The sequence below is a fragment of the Quercus lobata genome, chromosome 4, assembly GCF_001633185.2.
Source record: "Quercus lobata isolate SW786 chromosome 4, ValleyOak3.0 Primary Assembly, whole genome shotgun sequence".
In the NCBI taxonomy this organism is placed as follows: domain Eukaryota; kingdom Viridiplantae; phylum Streptophyta; class Magnoliopsida; order Fagales; family Fagaceae; genus Quercus; species Quercus lobata.
The window spans coordinates 11,786,283-11,808,944 of NC_044907.1; the positions used below are offsets into that span (position 1 = coordinate 11,786,283).

The window sequence follows — 22,662 nt, forward strand, 5'->3', positions numbered from 1 at the left end:
CCTAAAAATGAGTTTGCCAATATATCATTGACTCATATTTAAGGTGAAAAAAAGTAGCCTGCATTTGGTTATAGGTCCAAGAACTAATTTTAATTCTTATATAGGGGTCCAATTTAACTATAAATGAGTCCAAAGTTAGGTTACAGGCTTGAGAATGTGTTAGTCGCTCAAACTCACCTGATCCAAGGATCAGCCTTCACTTATATCACTAGCCTTCACTTATATCACTAAGGCCATGTTTAACTAAGGATCTAACTAAGTTGAATCCTTCTAAATGCATACAAGAAAGAAATTGAATTTAAATTATGCATATGAGCTACACAAGTTACAAAGCAGGAGATGGATGTAATTATAGGGTTTGCAATATTTATTTTGAGGAAAGTAATACAAGACTTTAAATGAAAAAGAAAGGAAACATATTTCTACTACAATCATTTTTTTTTTATTAACCTGGATTGCAACTATAAATATTAAAAAAAGCTTTTTTTTTTTTTTTTTTTTTTTTTTTTTTTTTTTTTAATTTTATAGAAAAAATCAAAATGAGAGGTGGTTATGCATTCACCTCCTCAGCCTGCATACACATACAACCTACGCACATAGCCTTAAGGTGTGTTTACGCACCTTTATGACAATAGCTCTAACCGACATATTTAAACTAATAATAATAATAATAATAAAAAGGAAAAAATAAATAAATAAATAAATAAAAACACTAATCTAACAACTAAGGAAATCAAAGAAACTTAAAAAGGAACTAACATAGGCTTGAAGACTCAACTTGATTGGTTGATTCCGTTGTCATTTGGGCATAATTTCTCTACCAAACAGTTGAATAATATTGACCCTATATTATTTAAATATTATTTTTGAACTAATTTTGTATTGTATTGAATAATAATAATATTAGATAGAATTTACCTTCAGTTGGCTGGCACAAGCTAAACACTGATGGTGCTTCTATAGGGAATCTGAGTAAGGCAGGTGGTGGAGGAGTTATTAGGAACTTTCATGGAGATTGGGTCAAGGGGTATTCAAGGTCAATTGGGTATACCACTAGTGTGCTAGCTGAATGGTGGGCATTGAGGGATGGACTGATTTTGGCCATACAATTGGGCATAAACCAGCTAGAGGTGGAACTTGATGCTAAGGTGATTGTGGAGCTGCTCAATGGTTCTAAATGTCCTAACCGGAGTTACTCCCCTTTGCTGAATGATTGCAGGTACCTCTTAGCAAGATTTGTGCAGGTACGGGTGGGGCATATATATAGAGAGGCGAATCAATGCGCCGATCTTTTGGCTAAAAGAGGCTGTACTATGCAGGAAAATTTTGTTGTTTTTGATTCCCCCCCCCCCCCTCTGCTGATATGTATATATTGTTTAATTCTGATAAAAATGGGTTGTATCATTATAGGCATGTTGCCAATACGCTGGCCTCTGTACGCAGGTTGTAATGTTTTGTGTTGGTTTTTAATATAATATCTACCCTATTAACCAAAAAAAAAATAATAATAATAATATGATTATTATACTGATATAGTGTAATCCGATTAATCAGATCCGTAAATTAATCAACCCCATCCCTTGTAACTCGTTTAAAATAATTTTTTTATGATCTAAACTCAATTAACCTGACCTTACCCAACTTAACTCGTTTGATAAATCTACTTAAGATAGGGAAATGAAGAGAAGGTTGTGAAAAAGTTTAGTTAAAATTGGGAATGGGGAAGAGAGAAACTTTTTATTTATTTATTTTTTGGGTAGAGAGAAATTTCTTTCAAATAAATGAACCTCTTCTTTCTTTTCTTTTTTAAAATCAATTAACCTTTCCTTTCAATGAGTCACACAAATGGTTAATTAGGACACCGATATTGAGCTATACCAAAAATGTATGGAAGGAATTCACATAATTCCATAGAAGCTTAATGGCTTGATCTAGCCAACCAAGGTTAAAGAAAATAATATAATACTATTGTTATCTTTTTCTTAGTCTGGTGACAAGAATCTTAAGTTAATCAAACTATAGACATTACAAACAAAGAAATCAAAATAAATTATTGTCTGTTTGAAGCAATTTACATTGTTACCTCTAGCAGCATGTGTATTTACTCTTCATTGCTGTAATTTCTATAATAAAATAGTTTGATTCTTTTTTCTTTTTTTCTTTTTTATTTTATTTTTAACAATAGTCTAATTCTTTTACTTTGGTTGCCGCCTACACAACATAATGAGAGGAAAAGATTGAATCAAAATATCATATATTACTTAAAAAATAAATTTCATCCAACATATAAAATACAACAACAACCAATAATCACAATCCCAAAAGAACATATATTAGAACACTCAGAATTATAAGGTGAAATCAAAAGTAACCCAAACATGCTTCTTAGCAATACAGTTGACATTTGAGAACCTAATTGAATTTTTTATTTTTTTTTAGATAATAACCTTGTTGAACTTAGTGACAAATGTGGTTGAGATTTCAATAGTTCTATAGGGGATGAAAAAGAGAAACAATAGCACCCAGCTACCATTCACAATAAGACTTGCCTTATCAACGTTGCCTGGGCATGCTGCTCAACTGGGCTCGATACCATTCACAGCAACTGGGTTTAAGTAAGGGCTTTTAAGTGGGCCTTAATGATGCTGTTCAAGGGTGCTAAATATATAATTGGGTCGTGCGCTCAAAAACAAGGATTTTTTAAAAATGAATGGATACAGGCCCAATTGGAAAAGAAAGCACAGGTACAGTTTATGTGCAAGTTGGAAACCCATTTGACCCAGTCGAAAGTTGGAACAAACAAAGTTATTGGAGAAAGACAGCCCAGAAGCACGATCCAAGTCAGGCCCAGGTCGGATCTAGCCCAGCTCAGGTTCGTCTATTTTATTTCTATGTATCTATCTATTCCCTATGCTAAAAAAGTGTGAATGCTCAAAAGTACTTTTTGTTTTTGATGAGGATTTTTTTTTTTTTTTTTTTTTTTTTTATGTACTTCTTGATTAATTCTGATGTATTTTTTTGATGAGGGGGAAAAAATGGTTAGGGAAAAGGTTATTTTACACATTTTTCTTTATAAAAAACAAAAGGGGGTTATTTTACACAATATAGGGCTTTTTTTGAGATGTAATAGATAGGGGGTGTAATTACGTTTTTTTTATTTTTTATTTTTTATCACTAAAGAGTTGAATGGCTGGAAATCTGTGTGTGAGTATTAATCATAAGATTTACAAAAATGCGTTTTAGTGCTTGAAAATTCTTAAGCTGAAAGTCCATGTCATGAGTTTTCAAAAATTGTTCTAGGGAAAAAAGAAATAGGAGTGGAGAGAGATAGGGAGATAGAAATTAGTGGAGTGAGAGAGGAAGAAATAGATGGGGGAAAGTAGGAGTGTGCATGGGTAGGTTGGGTTAGGTTTGGGATGTTTTTCAACTCCTTTTGACTTCCTCAAATTGATAAATCTTCAACCCATTGAACCCATGGTAATTTAAAAACCAACCTAACCTAATTTGTGGGAATTGGGTTGGGTTTGGTTAGATTCTCAAAATGAAGTTATCTTGCATAATTAGTATAGTACATGTATTATTCTATATACTAGCATGTAACTCCATGCGAACCTATGGATCCATTTAAAATTAAACAAAATTTTTATTATAAAAATATAAATAATTAATCAAATTATTATTAAAAAAAAAAAAAAAGACATGTAACACGCATTCACGCATATGTATAAATACATTTAAAATTAAACACAATTTTTATCATAAAATATAGATAATTAGTCAAATTATTTTTTTAAAGTAAATATAATTAATCACAAATAAAAATTCTTACCTAAATTTAATACTACTTATTATCATTTTTTTTCTAATTTTTAATAAGATAGAACGTGTGGTGATTATTATTTTATTTATTTTTTGAGAAACATGTGGTGATTTTTATTGAGTATATGTAATTTTTTTTAAAAAAATTTTATCGTTCATTAATATTAGATTCTTAGTATTTTTCACTCAATAACTCACTTGATGCAAAGATTAAAAAATTTAAGTAGACAAATGACACATGCTTAAGTGGATAATTATAGAATAGTTCCCACATAAATTTAAACACGTGCAAAATTGGATTATAATTTCAAATTCTAATTCAACTTTCTCTAAGTTTTACCTATTAATATATATATATATATATAGATGACTTATAAATTTGAATTTTTTTTAGTTATATGATTATGTTTATTATGATTTATTATATTGGACTCCTCATTTTCTACACTAAATTAACTAATTTAGCACAAAAATTTAAAAATTTAGACTAGATGAGACACATGATACAAAATTAAACTCTAATTGAAATTCAATTTTTACATTAAATTAACTCACTTGACACAAAATTCTAAAATTTAGATTAGAAGAGACACATGACGCAAAATTTAACTCTAATTAAATTTCAATTTGAAATTTAATTGGATTTTCTCTCTGCTTTACCTATTATTATATATATAGATTACATGTATGTAAATATTTATTTAATAAAATTCTTGTTTATTAGACAAGAAAAAAATAAAATGAAAAATATATATATTATCTATAAACGCATTTAAACATTTTGTACAAAAATATATCAACTTAATTGAATTTCAATACTTGTGTCGAGTATAATTGTTTATTTTTTTAAGACATTTCATTACATTTAACAATTAAATTATCGAAATTAATATTTTTAGTTCTATTTTTATATTAAACATCAACATTTTCAATTTTTGTTATCATTTATTGATATTTTTTATAATTTAAATTATTAGGTTTTATTCTCTCTCTCTCTCTCTCTCTCTCTCTCTCTCTCTCTCTCTCTCTCTCTCTCTCTCATATAATCTAATTGCTAGATTTAAAATAAAAAGTAAAACTACTTGAAAATATAATAAAATAAGACAGTAAATACTTTTTTTTTTCTGCAAAGTAAGTAATTGAAAGAATATATTAAATATCATGTCATCATCTATTTCATTCACTTGTTATATAGCTTCCTTAAAAACATAACTAAAATTTGAAGACAAATATATACCAAATTTATTAAATTTTTAATTGGTTGAATTTTTATAACATATTATAAAATTATAATAGATAATATAAATATTCTACTAAATTAAAATATAATTAAGGAAATAACTTAACATATATAACTCTTTTAGTCTTTAGTGTTTTTCACATAAACATTTATAATTCAAATTCATTCTCCTCTTTTGGAAAGGAAATGAAATGGTTCCATAAATTTGATATATTCATTTGCTTGACCAATTAAAGCTAACATGGAAAAGAATTATATTTAAGTTAAAAAATTTGTAACTCAATTTGTACCTCTTAGTATTTTCAATATATACATTTAGGGTTTAAATCCACCATATTTGTTGATGGGTAAGACTTATGTATAGCTCGTCCTTGAATAGTCGTCCAAGGAATGTGAACTTGTCCTGGAATAGTGGTTCATTAGAAGAGTATGATAATCATGATAATCATGTCGTTCCCTTTAGATGTGGATCCTTGAGTCTCCTCCAAACCTGGTGTGCCTCGTTCAAACTTGGTGAGGTCGTCCAGAACTTATGAGGTTGTCCAAACATGGAAGGCCCTTAATATAGGTTTCGTCTACATGACTAGATGAATCAAACCACGTGGTGAGATCTTGATGTATCATTGTAACTCCCTATTGAATGTTTAACTTCCTATGGCAGTTATCCTCTGATCTCCACAAATGTGGGGGAAGTTACCAGACAAATAACTATCTCCATAGCACTATATATACACCCATCCCCGACAAAATAAAGGCAAGTTTTTTCTTTACACAGCTCTGAGAATTCTGGAATTCTATATCCTAAAAAAGAGAAACTAATTTTATCATCGGAGGGTTTGTGGCTGGTCAACCCCGGTCCCCTTTGATTCCTTGTTTTTATCTTCTAGGCCTTCAAGATCATCAAGATTCGGAACATCCAACCTACTGATTCTTAGAACATCATCAATTGGCGCCGTCTGTGGGAAACATCCGATTGTCTTACAATTTTTCTTCCTACGACAAAAGGCTGAATGGTTTGGACCAAATCGAGGGCTACCAGCCCAGGCCATTAGGTGAGTAGGGATGCTTTAAGCAATCTCCATCGTGATCGACAATCAGCCCCAATCATGCAATAGTCCTTTGTTCAACACATGTAGTCTATGGCAGCCGCTTACAATTTGTCTTCCTACGACAAAAGGCTGAATGGTTCGGACCAGATTGAGGGCTACCAGCCCAAGCCATCAGGAGAGTAGGGATGCTTCAAGCAATCCCCATCGCGATCGACAATCAGCTCTAATCATGCAACAGTCCTCTGTTCAACACATGTAGTCTATGGCAGCCGCCATGGCGGAGTTAACCTGTCAAAATCAGGAATTAACAAAGGAGATTAATTTAAGGAGGCAACACAACGAGGGGTACACTGAAGGTTAAGCCCTGAGCCAGGAAAATAGAGGAAATGTTGAACCTGGAAGCCAGTCAAGAGGTACCACGTCAAGAGAGGGAAGTGGACCAAATAAGGAAAGTTATGGAGTAGATGAGGGAGAACATGAGAAGGGCAAATCCAGTAGAGGATTTAGTCCACCGAACAGACTCCCCTTTCACGGCTTCCATCAATGGTCACCCCTTGCCTCCGAAATTCAAGATGCCTTCATTAGATTCGTACGATGGAACACGTGACCCGTTTGATCACATTGCTATTTTCAAGACGACAATGCACCTTCAAGGGGTCCCAGATGAAATTATGTATAGAGCTTTCCCTACTACTCTTAAAAGGACCGGCGTGAGTGTGGTTCAGCAAAATACCCCCAAATACAGTGAGTTCTTTTGAAGACTTGAGTAAGTTATTTATTAATAATTTCATCGGAGGTCAAAGGCATAGACGTTCATCGTCCAGTCTGTTAACCATAGAACAAGGAGAGAATGAAAGTCTGTGGTCCTTCATCACTCGTTTCAACAGGGAAGCACTGACTGTGGACGAGGTTCCGGATCTTGATGATCTTGAAGGCCTGGAAGATAAAAACAAGGAATCAAAAGAGATTGGGACATCCAGCCTACTGATTCTTAGAACATCATCATTTGTAATATTGAATTTATAAATAACTTTTTTCCCATTAAAAATTAAATCTATTTTTATTTTTATTGAAGTATCAAACCAATCATACTAAAGTCAACCAAATGGAGCCAAACGTGAGCCATTTTATTTTTTAAAGGGTTTAATTGTTCCCCCAAAAAAAAAAAACACCATGAGTTGTCTCCTTAAATTTAAATAAACAAATAAATATGGGTAAGCAATTGCGATCCAATCTTGCTGAAGTCAAATGAAATGAAGCCACCCATGAGCCACTTTCTTATTTTATTAATTTTTTTAAGGGTTCACTGTTTTTTCCCTACACACTATGGCATGAGTTGTCTCCTTAAATTAATAATAATAAATTTAAAAAAAGAAAAGAAAAAGAAAGTAAACAACCAATTCTGATTGACTCTGTGATTAAATTACATATGTCACAACAATTTTCTTTATTAAATTCAAAGTTAAAGCTAAAAGATAATTATTTCCAAATTCTTGCAGATAAATAAAATCTTGTAGAAAGCCCTTATGAACACTTTAAAATATTCACACAACCTTCATCCATCTTGCATAGATCAACCCCCATTTCTACTGATCGTTGTGGATTGGTGCGTGCGAGGGAGAGAACAAAATAATAAGGACAAATTACAACTTACTCATTTGTAGTTTGACCATTTATTTGTCTACTTATAATTTGAAATTTGACAACAGGTAGACAATTTAAATTTCAAATTTCTTCGTTAAGTTAAGAAAGAGAGAACCCATATTTACCCACCTGACACTTTACCCAACTGATGATGGTAGGCAACTCTAATGATGGTAATCTATAATTCACTTTGTTTAGCAAATGCTCTCACGTTATTTTTGTCCACGAAATGGAGCCAAACGTCAGCCACTTTATTAAAGGGCTAATTTTTCTTTTTTTCCCTTCACACTATGGATTGTCTCATTAAATTTAAATAAATAAATAAGGGTAAGCAATCAGGATCAATCATGCTAAAGTCAACGAAATGAAGCCATACATGAACATGAGCCACTTTCTTATTTTATTAATTTTTTAAGGGCTAGTTGTTTTTTCCCTCCACACTATGGCATGAGTTGTCTCCTTAAATTAATAATAAAAAATAAAAAATAAAAGGTAAGCAATTAATCCTGATTGACACTGTAATTAAATTACACATGTTGAAACAATTTACATTGTTAAATTCAAAGTTTAAAGAGCTAAAAGATAATTATTTCCAAATTCTTGCAGAAACATAAAATCATGTAAGATGCCCCTATGAACACATTAAACTAATCACACAAGTACCTTCATCCCTCTCGCATAGATCAACCCCCATTTCTGCTGATCTTTGCGGATTGGTGCGTGTGAGACTGAGAACAAAATAATAATAAGCTACAATAATATATAAGTTCTCTTATAACATTTTGTTTCAACGTAAGTGAGCTTACACAAAATTCCCTTTGTGGACAGCAAAGCTCCTAATGACCAAATCACTAAACAACTGTGATGGAATTTATAAGTTAACTGTATTATTTGAAAATACTAAACAATTGAACTACAACTCTCTTAGCAAGTCACTAAAAGAGTGGTTTTTTTTTTTAAAAGCAGTCACTGAAGAACCCTCAAAAAAAAAAAAGAAAAAAAAAGAAAAAAAAAAAAGCAGTCACTAAAGGAATTAGTAAACAACAAAAGAATAAGGGGAAATTACTATAAACTTACTTGTGGTTTTATCTACCTGTCGTTTGAAAAATGTCATTTTATCCGTTTGAGGTAAGATTTGTTTGTCTTATGTAACCCACCACTATTAAAAATACGGATAAATATGTATTTTTGCTCTCTTTTTATATTTCTCTCCTTCTTAAAAAAATAAAAATAAAATAAAATAAAAGATCAAAAGATGACACTCACTCCTTTCGTGTTCTCTGTCTCTATCTGTTTCTCTTATCTCTCACTCTAGTTCAGATTGGCAGTAGCTTTGGGTCACAGTGGCAATGGAGGAGCACAAAGGTGGTTGTATTGGTTTGGGTTTTGATTTGTGGAGGATGAGCACAACTGCTTTAGGTTTGGGTTTTGATAAGGAGCGTGACGTATGGGTCATTGGGTTGAGATTTGGGTTTTGGTTGTGGTCATTATGAGATTTTGGGTTGTTTTTGGTGGTCATAGTGGTGTCATGGTTGTGGTGGGTCATCGGTGGCTCTCTTAATTTCTTCATTCAAAACCCAAGCCTCAGACCCTCTGTTTGAGCCGCTTCTCTGTTTAGACTAGGAATTTTCACCTTCATTTGCATACAAATAAGTACTTACACATAAACAACATGGAGACAAACCCCACTACCTCTCTGAAAAATTTTCCATGATGTGATATATATTTTGAGTTTCTCCTGCAAGTTGGAACCCTTTAAAAAATTCACGGATTGCAATATCAAACTTCACAGAATATATATTGTCAAAAAAAAAAAAAAAACTTCATTGAATATACACAAGCATGCATCACAGCAAGGGGAAAATCTTCATACTGACCCAATAAGCGTCAATCTTAGCCTGAAAGACCAAAAGGGATACAAAATCCTACAAACAATGATGGTGGTCATATGAGATTCACTTTCATGCTAGCTCTTCTCACCATGGACCATGGTTCTTGGATTTTTTTTTTTTTTTTTTTTTTTTTTGTGGTTTTCATTTTTTAGTTTAGCTTTGAAATTTGATCTTATCGCTAGGTCCATTTGGTTGGAGGGATGAAAAAGTGGGAGGATAAAAAATAGTGAGAATGACCATCAAGCTAAATATGTGCGATAGTGTTCAAAATGTTCTCAATAAAATGCAACAGAGACACGAACTTGATGTTAACATTGATCAATCTCTATGCTCATTCAAACGGTCCAATTCGGTTATGAGCGAGAGATAGAGAGATTATTTATGATTTTGATTAATTTTACAAACTCAAGGAAAATGGTAAATCTTCTTATTTCAACATACTAACATGAGGTTGTTAGGGGTAAAGAGAGCTAGAGGAAAATCTTCTAAACACCTAAAGTTATTTAATTAAGGAATTGAGGAAGGTGGTGTGGTACTAGAGGAGGAGATTAGAATCATGAGACATTTCAATCCAAGTTTTACTTTTATTGCTTGTTTGGATGGATGGGGAGTAAAAGGGAGTAGAGTAGAGGGAGGGAGAATAAGTTAAATTACCTTATTTGGATGTTTTTTAAGGGAGGAGGGGGAGAAATTTGGAGGGGTTTTAACTACTTCTAACCCCTCATTTTTATGCCTCCAAATTGGAGAGATTTGGAGGAAGATTAGAGTATAAATGCTTGACCAAATGAATTACCAAATTTACCCTTATCATATGAATAAAATTACAAACTATGAAAATGTTAATTATCCCCCTTCTTCTGACTTAATTTCAAAAGCATCCAAATAAGGTGGAGGATAACCATTCCCGTCTACTCTCTTCTCTCTCCAAACTTCCAAACATAGCATTAAGGTTTTGCTATGCTAGCTAGTATATATTTTGTATTTTTATTGGCCACCAAATCAGTACGAAAATCCCTATCTAGGATGTGTACATAAAAAAATACTTTTAAAAGAAAAGGAGCTTATTAAACTATCAATAGTAACTCCAACTAATAAGGTGAGGTAGATAGATGGGAATATAAATCTAGAGATTGTTAGTGCATGCACGCATGTGTTGTTGTGAAGATGACACATATCGAGGATGACATGTTGCTTGTGTTTGTGTATATAGAATTGTCACTTATTTTATTAAGAAAAAAAGTAAGAAAAACTTTATGAAATACATTTTTATTGATGTATAATAACAAAGAAAAATCAATTGGCCCTAGTTTTAGATTCAATCTTGAAAAGAAAAAAAAAAATACAATGATTCAATCATTGATACAATCTAGAAAAATATATACATCATTTTTTTTCCAAGTTACAGTCTAAAAAAAAGAAAAAAAAAAGAAAAAAAAAAGAAGGCTCGATCTATGAACTCGAGACTTGAATTAGGAAGTTAAGTTATAAAATGAGAAGATGTTAGATATCCATTTTGCCGTGATATACAACTCAATCTTTGATAAATTGATGGTTATGTTATATTATGCACTTTTCATCCAAACAATAATAGAAAGGCAACAAATCATGGATGACTTTTTTTTCTTTTGTCCACGTACTGACTGATTCGCAAGTGTCAACTTGGATGGCTGCATTACATTCTATCCATCCATCCACTATCTATAGTTAAATCAGTTCTAGAAAACAATAATTTACCACATCAAAGCTAATAATTCATCCACGACCACGAGATTCTAGGAAAATGGTTAAACTGGCCAGCACGACTAATTTTGTAATCTGAAAATCATGCAGTCAGCCACAAAGTCAAAGTAGAGAAAGGAGCGGGAAAAAGAAGAAGAAAATCTCGCTGGACTCAACTCAATTATAGCGAGAAGCAATTTCTAGACAGCACAGGTTTTCGCACATTTCACAATCCTACGTACTTCTTCTCTTCAATCCATTGCAAAGACAGGCTCAAAAACAGGCTGAAAGACTGGAGAGTTTAGCAAACTGGAGAGATCTCCTCAATCTCAAGGGAAGTGTAAGCGTGAAACCACCATTCAGATTGCAGACTACTTCTTTGCTAGATGACCCTGAAGTGTTTTGTAGAGATAAAGATAAAGACGAGCTCATGAAATTTTTGCTTGGTGATATTGCACAAGGAACTGGGGTTGGCAAGACAACGCTTGCTCAGCTTTTGTATAATGACCCCGGGGTGATGGAACGTTTTGGTGAATTCAGAGCATGGGCTCATGTTTCAGAAGACTCTGATGTTTTTAAAATAACAAGAACAATTTTCGAGTCGTTCAGTTTGACGGACTGCAATGTCACAGATCTCAATGTTCTTCAAGTCAGACTAAAGATGAGATTGAGCGGGAGGAGATTTCTGTTTGTCTTAGATGACATTTGGAATGAGAATTTAATTGATTGGCAGTTATTGTTAACTCCCTTAAAAGTTGGAGCTTGCGGGAGTAGAATTATTGTCACGACTCGCAATATAAGTGTTGCATCAATCAAGCAGGCGGTTTTTACTCATGATCTATTGCATTTGTTAGATGAAGAATGTTGGTCATTATTTGCAAAACACGCATTCAGGACTAGCAACCCTGATGAACATCCAACTTTAAAAAGGATTGGTGGTAAAATTGTGAAAAAGTGCAGAGGGCTACCTTTAGCTGCAAAAACACTTGGGGGTCTTTTGCAATCAGAAGTAGAAGCTGACGAATGGTGTAATATACTGAATAGCGAGATATGGGATATCCCAATTGATAAGAGTAGCATACTTCCTGCTTTAAGATTAAGCTATTATCATCTTCCTCCACATCTCAAACGATGTTTTGCTTATTGTTCTATATTTCCCAAGTGTTATTAATTCAAAAAAGAGAAATTGGTTCTCTTGTGGATGGCAGAAGGTTTCTTGCAACAGCCAAGTGGTAATGACACAATGGAAGAGGCTGGAGACAAGTACTTCATCCGGAGAATTTTGTTGCAAGTTTGAACATGGCAAGCCACATAAAATTTTGGGAAAGGTTCGGCATTTTGCATGCTTGATGGGAAAGCTTGATGGTGCTGAGAAATTTGAAGACCTTATGCAAGTAATTAAGGACTCTGCGGACCTTCCTTCTACTAACCATTTCAAACGGTAATTGCCCTGCTTTAAGTGAAATAGTTAGTACTACATGATTGCCAGAAAATAAACACTTAACGTGTGCTTTCTTGTCAAAAAATCACTAAGTTGCCTACAACTTGGTGCAATTTGCTATGTCTACGATACTCAGTGAGTTACCAGAAAACATTGGAGGCCTCATTAATTTACGTCATCTAGATGTGAGTAACACCAATTTAAGAATGATGCCACCCAGGTTTGGAAGATTAAAGAATCTTCAAGTGGTGACTGATTTGTTGTAAGCAAAGATCTTCATTCTTCAAAGATAAGTGAATTGGGCCAGCTTTCACATCTTCGTACACTTTCTATCACAAAGCTGGAGAATGTAGCCTATTTTAAACATGCTTTAGAGGCCAACTTGAAAAGCAAGAAGTATCTCAATGACTTATTTGTCAAATGGACAACTACTACTATTACGACTCATCATCAGGTAAAAAATAAAAATGTACACGTCCATCTGCAGACTCATCAAAAACAGTATGAAAATGTACTCATTAATCTGCAGCCTCATGAAAATTTGAAGAAACTTTTGATTGAAAACTATGATGGCACAACATTTCCCAATTGGTTAGGTGATGCCATTTTCTCTAACATGGTGAGCTTACGACTGAGCAAGTGTACATATTGCGAGTCCTTGCCATCATTGGGGCAGTTATCTTCTCTTCAAGAGCTCTACATTGTAGAAATGGAAAGATTACAGAATCTAATTTTGTTTTGCATCAAAAAATAAGTCCGAAGGATCTTTGAAATTCTCTCTCCCTAGTAGGAGTCTTTCTTCCTCTCGTTTTTGAATACGAGCTGTTCCATCCCAAATCTTTCTTTTTTGGGTTGTATAGTTTTCTGTTTGTTCTCTTTTGGCAAGAGTAAATATTTAGTCATGGACCCAAGCATTCTCTCTAGCTTACAGAACCTACAATTCACAAAAGAAGAAGAAGCTATTCCCATCTTAGTCTCAAACTGCCCTGGCCTTTTGGAAGAATGTTCCCTCAGCCTCTTTGGGCGGCTCCTCTCTGATCGGCAACAGAACCAACGTGCTTTGAAGAACACCCTCAGATCAGCATGGAAAATGGGTTCAGACATAAGGATTGTGGAAGTTGGAAACAATATACTCCAATTCAAGTTCAGCTCAAAATTTCAGATGGAGTGGGTTGAGAGGTGTGGGCCTTGGTGCTTCGACAACAACCTGCTATTGCTCTGCAGATGGAAAAAAGGACTAACTTCCACAAACATTTCCTTCACCCATTCTCCATTTTGGGTACAAATTTGGGGTCTCCCCTTTGAACATATGTCACTGGACGTTGGGAAAGAAATCGGTAGCAAGCTAGGTACATTTATGGAAGTCGATAGGCGTTCATGGCAATCTGACCAGGCAAAGTTCATGAGAGTTCGTGTGGAGCTGGAGATTGATAAGCCTCTAAGAAGAGGAGCTTATATTGTAAGCTCTAAAGAGGAATGGCTATGGCTCACGCTCAAGTACGAAAGGCTGCCTACTGTTTGCTTCATCTGTGGGAAGCTTGGGCATGGTAAAAAACATTGCCCAGCAGCAAGGGACTAGCAAACAGCTTGCCATCAATATGGGGACTGGCTAAGGGTGGGGTGGAACACAAAAACGGCAGCCAAGGAAAAGAACCCGAGCAAGGAGATGGTTTGTGTTATCTCCGGTGAGGCTGATGCACAACTTTTGACCGGACAGGGGAATAGTTCTGCATCAACTTTCCTTCAAGCTTCTGGTCTTGTGGGCAGGAAGACTAATCTGGAGAAATGTGATTCATGGGGAAAAGATAACTCCACATGTGCGGATGGAACTCTTGCTGCAGAAGTACAAGCTATCAGGGGACCAACTGAGCTGCTAAAGACTACTGTGACAGGATAGGTTTTGGGCGCCTTGAGTTCCCTTGAGACATCACGTGATCAGCTAAGGCAGGTGCTCTAAACTGACTCTTTCTCTCATGGGCCAAAAAGCCTTGCTTCAGAAAGCCCAAAAGGCTCTTTCTTGCAGGGAAGCCCGAGTTCAAAAGCTCCATCAGAAATAAATGAGAAAGATAAATCTGAATTGATGAATGCGGCCAAGGCTGCCCATGTTGGTGTTATTTTTCAGGCAAAAGCTCAAGGAAAAGGAAAACAAATTTTGGGCAAAGGCAATCTGAAAAAAGTAGCCCGTGCAAAAGGGAAAGCCAGTGAAGACCAAACTCTCGCGCAAATGTTGAAGTTTGGAGCAAAGCATTGGAGAGTGACTGAAGTTTCAGAGGAAACGAACATCCGAGCTTCTAAACACCTATGTGAACCGGCCAATTTGGGTCCTACTAATGATGCTTGATCTTGTCTGCACTTTGGTGCTTATTAGGACCTTGGGCTTTTCTTTGTTTGCTTGATTTGTCTTCTTGAAAAGGGAGTTCAACAGGATTGTTTTCTTGTTAAGTTGCTTAGCTGGTTGGTTTGTTTAAGTTGTGTTTTTGTTGCTTAGGTTTGCTGATCCTGCGCCTGCTGGTTAGGTCCTATGGGTTTGTTTCCTTTTTGTCTTTCCTGTTGTATGCCAATTTCTTGAAGCAATGAAATCTCTGTTCCCTATCAAAAAAAAAAAAAAAAAAAAAAAAAAAAGAAATGGAAAGATTACAATTGCTGCATTCTGGATTTTATAGGGACAGTCAATTTGGAATCAAGCCATTCAGAGCTCTGAAAATTTTGTTGTTAGGTTCTAAAGTTTAGGACGTTATGTATTTTAGAACTTTAATTTGTAATGTTGGCAAACCATAATCAAAACAATGTGTTTAGAAGTGTTTAAAGCTAGCTCAAAGTTGTATGTCAATGTAAAGTTGTCTGCACTTTGGTGCTTATTGGGACCTTGGGCTTTTCTTTGTTTGCTTGATTTGTCTTCTTGAAAAGGGAGTTCAACAGGATTGTTTTCTTGTTAAGTTGCTTAGCTGGCTAGTTTGTTTAAGTTGTGTTTTTGTTGCTTAGGTTTGCTGATCCTGCGCCTGCTGGTTAGGTCCTATGGGTTTGTTTCCTTTTTGTCTTTCCTGTTGTATGCCAATTTCTTGAAGCAATGAAATCTCTGTTCCCTATCCAAAAAAAAAAAAAAAAAAAAAAAAAAAAAAAGAAAAGAAATGGAAAGATTACAATTGCTGCATTCTGGATTTTATAGGGACAGTCAGTTTGGAATCAAGCCATTCAGAGCTCTGAAAATTTTGTTGTTAGGTTCTAAAGTTTAGGACGTTATGTATTTTAGAACTCTAATTTGTAATGTTGGCAAACCATGATCAAAACAATGTGTTTAGAAGTGTTTAAAGCTAGCTCGAAGTTGTATATCAATGTAAAGTTGGAATCGAGTGTAAAGCAGAAAGCAGTGTGGCTTTCGGCCTAGCTCGATCGATCGAAGCTTAGGCTGGACCGATTGAAGCTCGGGCTGATTGCTTTTCTGCAGAATTTTCCAACTCAGCCCTAGTTGTTTTAAAACGTTTTCAGGGTTTCTTATTTGTCCTAAGTATAAAAGGCAAACCCTAACCATGTTTTAGTGTTGCTCATATTGTGGTTTGTGTAAATCTCTTGTGAGATCTAAAGGAGCTTTCCTTTACACATACTTAGGGTTTTCAAGGAAGAGACATTCTCTAAACCTCGATGATCAAAACAGTTGCTGCCATTAAAGTTTAAAGAATACATAAGCGGGGGTGCTTGTAGCTGGTGGGAATCCAAAGAAAGAAGGAGTCCGTGGATTCGAAGCTTGCACGTGGTCGTGTCAGTAAGTTCTATTGGTTGGTAGCATTAGGAAGTCGAGCGGGAGTGCTTGTAAGTCCTTTTGTATGAACTTCGATTCTTTTTGATAGTGGATTCAAGTTTACTTTGAGGATAGCTAGGTCAAATCCTCCCCAGGTTTTTACCGGTTTGGTTTCCTGGGTGATCATATCGTGTGTTATTTATTTTCCGCTGCTTTGCATGATTTGATCTTTATTATTGTGATAACCTAGAATTGTTTAATTGGACTAAGTAACAACTTGGTTAATTAACTAGGTTTAATCAATTGTTTTAAGGGGTTTAAAAACAAACATTTGTCATTCATAAAATTGCCATGTTGGAGTGTGTGGACACATGATGGTGAAGATATCCCTTTCCCTTCTCTCCAAGAGCTTCAAATACAAGATTGTCCTCAATTGATTGAAAGTTTACCGAAGAAACTCTATTCCTTGACAAAATTGGAATTATCTGATTGTCCGAAGCTCCTTCCATTTTCAGAAGACACAATCTGTGGTCATTACCAATTGCAACAATCTCACGCCTCAGAAGCAATGGGGTTTACATGGAATGAAGTCTTTAACTTGTTTTAAGATTGAAGGTGGATGTAGTGAGGCAGAGTTGTTTCCAGAAGAGCAATTGCTACCCAACACTCTCACTTCTATTCGCATCAGCGGTTTTCCAAATCTCATAAACCTAGGCGAAGGGCTTCACAGTCTCACCTCATTGAAAAAACTAGAGATCAGCTGTTGTGTTAAGCTCCAGTTGATGCCAAAAGAGGGATTGTCTCCCAACCTCCACTCTCAGGTTGTAACCGATTGCACCAATCTCATGCCTCTAAAGGAGTGGAGTGTACATGGAATGAAGTCTCTAACTTGTATTAAGATTGATGGTGGATGTAGTAAACTAAAGGTGTTTCCGCAAGGGGTGCTACCTAACACTCTCACTTCTCTTCGTATTAGCAACCTTCCAAATCTCATAAACCTAGGTGAAGGGCTTCACAGTCTCCTCTCACTGAAAAAGCTAAAGATTAAACATTGTGAGAATCTTAAGTTGATGCCAAAGGAGGGATTGCCCCTCAATCTACAATCTCTGTTTATTACCGGTTGTGAGAGCATCTTGCCTAGCACAGAATGGGGTTTGCATGGAATGAAGTCACTGGCTCATTTTATGATTACAGGTGGATGTAGTACGATGGAGCTGTTTCCTGAAAGGGGACTGCTGCCAGACAGTCTTATTTCTCTTTGCATCAGCAGACTTCCAGATCTCAAATACTTGGTCAATGGGCTTCAGCACCTCACATCGCTCAAAAAGCTGGAGATCGACTGTTGTAAGAAGCTTGAGTTGATTCAAGCAAAGGGATTACCAGTCTCCCTTTCTTCTCTTCGTATACGAAAGTGCTCTTTGCTGGCCTTGCGTTGTGAAAAGGATGGAGGGGAAGATTGGCCTAAGATTTCCTACATTTCCGATTTACAAATTGACTAAATTTCTTGTCAATTATCATGGCTGGATTAATTTTTTGTCTATTTTGGGAAGGATGCATGTGTTATTTGAGTTCTTGTATATTTTTTAAAGGGTGAGGATGTCCTGGACTTGTGACTTGAGATTGATTTGTTGAAGTACGAGAAACAGAAAAAAGTGGTAGCGCAATGAGATGTAGGTTGATTTGAGTCTACAAAGTTATTATTGGATACTCCAAGAGTATACTCTCAAAGTATTTCACAAATTTCTGTCTATGAAAGAATGTGACTATGCTTAAAAAGAGTTGGGAAGTGTGTGTAATTCGTTTTTTTTTTTTTTTTTTTTTTGAGAAGGCTGTAATTCGTATTATTTTGACAGTGAATGATTGGCATTATTTGTGAACATATAGTTGTTTATTTATTTATTTTGGTAAATAATAAGGATCTATTTATATGGTGTTTTTTCGCTAAACACTAATCTCTATCTATAACACGTTAGTGTCATTAACATGTCACAATAATTTTTTTTTTTTTTTTTTTGAGTAAACACAATAATTTGGGATTAAATATTAGTGTTTATTACATAAAACTCTAAATCATTTTCACTGGTTCAACATTGTTATTGGAGTTTTTTGGTTAAATATTGCTAAAATATAAGTTTATTGTTGTGCCCTCTGTGCCAAATTATTGGTTGAATTAAGTATTTATGTTCAGAAATCAAATCCTTCCCACTTTTGAAGAATGTTTGGAAATATTAGTTTTGACATAAAAGTGTGAAATTTAGCAATTGGATGAATTTTTTTACTTTGTTTAACTGCTGGTCAACTTGATAAAAAATGGTTAGGCATTTTGATCATTTTGACCGCAAACATGTAAAATTGGGTGATATGATATCCAATCAAGATAAACTTCTCCATTTTTAGTATTTCTTTATCCTGGAATCAAAATAGTAGTTTTTGCAATTTTTGTGTAAAAATTGGGGTTTTAGAGCGTAAAACGAGACGAACACAACACGGTATAAACGAAGTGTTTTAACAGTTTAGATGGGCATCTACCAAATTGAGTGAGGTTCAGTTCGGGTTTTTTACATTTCTTTTAACCATGCTATTGTTGCTTTCATATAAGATGAGGTAATGAGTTGTAATTAAAATATTCTTTGGTGGGTATTTTCGTGGTTCCTGTAATGTGTAATTGTTTTCATGTTGATGTCTTCTACAAGTGTAGCATCAGGTCAACGAGGCGTATCTACTAGTGTTGCATTAGCATCAACAGAAGAGAGGAGATCAAATGTTACAACTCCAATCACAAAATTGATAGTGCAAAAGGTCTCTCAACTCAAAGAAGTGTTGAAATTGGAGGGAACATGATGACTCACACAGTCTAGCCATCTATATATTACTAAAAGCTGAAACGTAGTGTTTAATGCTGCTGTTTTCACGTTGTGCCATATCAACTGCCACGTCATTCTTTTTTTTCTTTTCTTTTTTAAAATATAATTTTTCCTACAATTTTAAAATGGTTTTTACAATTTACAGCCCTATAAATGTAGCCCACTACTTATTTATTTACTTCCACTATCACCCTATAATAAATCTAGCCCACTTATTTATTTACTTATTTATTTACTTCCACTATCACCCTTTAATAAATCTGTATAATTAATCCAGCCCACCTCTTATTTTTTTAGTTCCACAATCAAACCCAATCAAAAACCTTTTCAATTCAGCTTTAGGGTTTTGTGTGAGCCTTTTCAGCTTTTAAAAAAAAAAAAAAAAAAAAAAAAAAAAAAAAAAAAAAAAAAAAAACCTAAAGCTTGAAAGGCTTCAACTTTTTTTTTTTTTAACATTTATTTTTTTAATATTTACACTTCTCCAACTTTTCTCTCTCCCTTACCATTTCATCTCCCCACTACTTCAATCTTTCCCTCTCTCTTACCTTTTCATCTCCCCACTACCCTCTACATTAATATCATTCTTTCTCTTTCTTTTCATCTTCCTTTATTTTTGTCTCTTCTTATTCACACCCTTTTACTATAAATTTGTCACTATCTCTTCTATTTTATGCATAGTTTTCCCTCACAAAAAAAAGGTCCCCTCTCTCTCTTTCCCTCTCTCTCTAAATTTTTTAGTGGATTCTTTTATTTTTCTTGCATCTCTACTTTAGGTTGATAATTTTTTTATATTCTTTAAAACTCTATTTTGGGTTAATGCGATTTAGTTTTGTTTTTAAAATTGTGATTTAGTTTTGTTTTTTAAATTGTTGTTGTTGTGTTTTTTTTTTTTTAATATTTTATTCTCTTTGATTGTTAAATGTTATCCTATTGCGTTCTAAAGAATTAAATATAGCATATAAAAATATAATATTATTCTATTACATAGCATGATTTTTTATAGTGCTCAATTTAGATGTTAAACTATGAGACTTTACTAATTTTTGTTTATTTTCTAATCCTTTGTGGTGGACAAAGTACTCTTAATAGTTGTATTAGAAGTACTCTATAATGCCATTTATTTAAAGAAAAGCAAAGGTTAGCCAAACAAAAATAATTGGATAGATGACAAATTTTAACTTTTGCAATTTTTTATTATTATTTTATAACAATGCATGTATAGAAATTTAATTCTTAAATTTTGCTAATAATTGTTTATTTGATAATATGTTTTGGGCGGCCGAAATTATAATTTCTACAAAGAAAATAACCTTAATAGATTATTAAAAACAAAATTTTATCCTAATATTGGTTCAATTAATCATTGTTAAGTTTTATTAATTTTTTTTTTAGTTTACGTTTTTTTGGTGTTTTGGATTGTTCCTATATTATATTTATGATTATTCCTATAATAAATAAAAATATAATTACAAAATACATTACTCATTATTAGATTAGTTTAAATTGTAAATTTTTTTTTTAATAAAATCACCATAAAAATAATTATCACTCGCAACGCGTGGGTTTGCGGCTAGTTTTTAAAATTTTAGAACAATCTATACAATACTAAAAAATGAAGCGTAGCATTTAATGTTGCTACACTCATATTAAGCCACATCAGAAGCTATATCATCTCCTTTCTATTTTTTTGTATTTTTCCTACAATTTTAAAATAGTTTTTATCAATTTTAAATTACTCACAAAGCCCACTTATAAATTTAGTTCCACCGTAAAGCCCAAGCACAAAGCCCTTTTCAACCTAAGCCCTTTGGAGAACCCTTTGAGAGACACGGTTTACTCAAAATTTCAGTTTTCCTTTTGTTGCACGTTTTAGGATCCTTCCCCTTCCCCAACGTTCACGGTTTCAATCTCTCTGTTTTCCTTTTATTGCACGGTTTCAGATTTCCTTTTGTTGCACAGTTTCATATTCATTCCCCTTCCCCACATTTCTATTCTACAGTTTCACCCCTTCTAACGGCAGCCTCTCCTTCTTCCTTCCTTCCTAACTTCCTCACCTCACAATATATAAATATTAACAGAAGCTTGATGATTCAGTATAGGTATCTCTAAATCTAGTTTATTTTGTGTTCTATTCTTTTGTTTGATTTTTTCACCATTTTTTTACATTTTGTTACTGCCTCTTTTGTTTGATGATTTAGTTCACGTTTCTGTTTTCCTTTTGTTTGATGTTGTTTTCCACTTTTTGTACCATACGTGTAGTGCATAATAAGGGTATGTGTAAATAGAGATTTTTTTTGTTATAAGTAATTGAGTTTATTCAATCTATACAAACACAGAGTTTAGGAAAATAAAAAGAGAAGGCTATTAATTCCTAAAACAATTCTCTTTAGTATTGTTTTATATACTTGCCCTTGGTACCATTGAATTTTTTTTTTTCTTATTTGTTTAATAACAGGCATACGTTGATTTTGAAATATTAAAGGATGAGTTTGAAAGGACCAAAGAGCTTTATGAAAGAATTTTGGACCAATTAAAGCACCTGAAGGAATGTATAAACTATACGAAGTTAGAATATAGTGTTTAAACTTCAGAATTGTTTCATATATATATATATATATATATATTTGCTGGGTTTTATGGTTTCTGTTGCTTGCTTGGGTGGTGTTATTTGATTACTATTCTCTGTTGAGAAAAAAATGTTGACGGGCTGATTACAATTGGTACTTTGATGCTTTTGTTTTTTTTGTTTTTGTTTGTTTGTTTGTTTGTTTTTTTTTTTTTTTTTTTTTTTTTTTTTTTTTTTTTGGTGTTAGCATTTGGACCCACAATAAGTATATTAGCTAGGTAGTTGTCCGAATGGCCAAATCACTAATACACTAGCACTAGACTAGGTGTAGAGTAGCAACCTATGAATAGTGCAGCAACATAGCAACAAGGGAACCACACATGATCGACTTTGTAACACACTAAAAATAGCTTTTATATGAATTTAAAAATATTTCACAAAAAACTATTTCAGGACAGTACAACACAAAATTTTGCTATGGACCTACATTTTATTGCTGTCATGATTTTTTATGTTCCCAAATATGAGGCTTAGGGTCTAAATTTGGTGAATTCCTTGATTAGTTACAATTGCTTTCATATTAGCCTACCATACTTTTTATGCAAATTCTTCTATTTATGGATATGCTTATTTACCTATGTTGATTTCAAGAGGAGGGTGGCACTGACAAATTGTTACTTGCTAATTGGAAG

The 22,662-nt window shown here is 33.8% G+C and overlaps 1 pseudogene; it reads left to right on the top strand.

Moving 5' to 3' along the window:
* The first annotated feature begins 305 nt into the window (after window positions 1–305).
* LOC115984608 overlaps window positions 306–22,662 on the top strand; it is a 29,039-nt pseudogene continuing 6,682 nt past the window's right edge.